General features: G+C 37.1%; 1 protein-coding gene across 1 annotated transcript in view; it reads left to right on the forward strand.

The window, feature by feature from the left end:
• The window catches only part of LOC107690654 (scavenger receptor cysteine-rich type 1 protein M130-like), a 31,856-nt gene that overhangs the window by 1,033 nt on the left and 29,401 nt on the right, over window positions 1-1,422 (forward strand). The window lies entirely within an intron of this gene.

Raw genomic sequence — 1,422 nt, forward strand, 5'->3', positions numbered from 1 at the left:
TTTTTTCCAAAATGGCAGCTATGGGGCAAAGTGAGCCAAATGCTGTGGGGTAAATTGAGTCAGCATTTTAACTTACCCCACCATAAGGCACTTGTAGTTCAGTTAAATCTCTGAATTATAAACTGGTATTTTAATGTGATATTACTGGTTTAGTTTATCATATATACATATTTTATTTGATAGGGACAGTGTACGAGTGCACCAAATCCTTCTCTGATAAGAACCAGAAAATGCTTTTCATCGCATTATGATCAGATATATCTTTCCACCTGTAGTCCCTAATGGCCAACAAACCCTCTGTTTAGTCTGTTTTTAGGAAGGCTACAACTTTAGTGGTCAACATATTGTTTCAGAAATGCAAACAATTAAATATTGAAATTTAATCTTCATTTGGTTGGTTTTATGTTGTTAAAGTTAACTTCATGAAAAGAAATATAACTGTTTGTAAAAGGAAATTATTAAATTCGTTTTTTTAATTATTATTTATTTCACATGGGTTTGAATCAGATTTGGTCAGATGGTCATTTTACACCCAGATGGTGCATCTTACCCACTGACTCGACTCGGGTCAACTTACCCCTAACCCGGGGAAAACTGAGCCATGGGAACACTTTTATTATAAGAAGCAGGGGCGGATTGGCCATCTGACAATTCTGGCAAATGCCAGAGGGGCCGGACCATTTTGTTTAATGTGGGCCGGTCAGATTTGTTCTAAATATATATAAATAAAAAATTTTTTACAGGCCAACAGCGCATAGGACAGGTTTTTATCACTTGCACGATTTCTCTATGGTTATAATAATAATAATGTAAATAATAAATAAATGTTAAGCATTTGGCCCAGTCGGCAATGGCCGGCCGCCTGGTCCCGAGATGGGCTGACCGAACCTTTCAGTCAAAATCAAGCACGTCATCAGAGAGATTGCAACACGAGCTAATTTTCAGTAAAAGCTAGATAATGGACCGTAAAAAAGGAGAAAAACTTTGAGAAAGGAAAAAAAAGGGGCTTAAGTCCGACGCTGCTAAATGCGCAAAATTAACCGAACTCTTTTCAAAAGGTTTAAATTCGGCTACTGCAGCGGAGGACAGTTAGTGCCGCAGAGGTAAGAAGAAAACAGAAAACACAGCTAGCACAAGTCATTTTCACACTACTTCTGCCAGTTAGCTCCTGTGTGTGTTTTTTTTTTTGACAGTAGCCTACATTTTATTAAACAGTTGTAAGCTTAGCGTAGAACCCCAGTATATTTTAAAATGTCATTGCTTCGTGATAATTGGTTAACTTAAGTGTTAATGAGCCTGTTACGGAATTGCATGACTGAAATATCAGCAGATAAAGTGGGATTTAGGGTAAAAACTGATGTAGGCTACTTGCAATATAGTCTAACACATCAAAAACCTATAGCAATAGCCATAGTACTATAG

This window comes from Sinocyclocheilus anshuiensis, unplaced genomic scaffold, assembly GCF_001515605.1.
Source record: "Sinocyclocheilus anshuiensis isolate Anshui unplaced genomic scaffold, SAMN03320099.WGS_v1.1 scaffold3302, whole genome shotgun sequence".
In the NCBI taxonomy this organism is placed as follows: Eukaryota; Metazoa; Chordata; class Actinopteri; order Cypriniformes; family Cyprinidae; genus Sinocyclocheilus; species Sinocyclocheilus anshuiensis.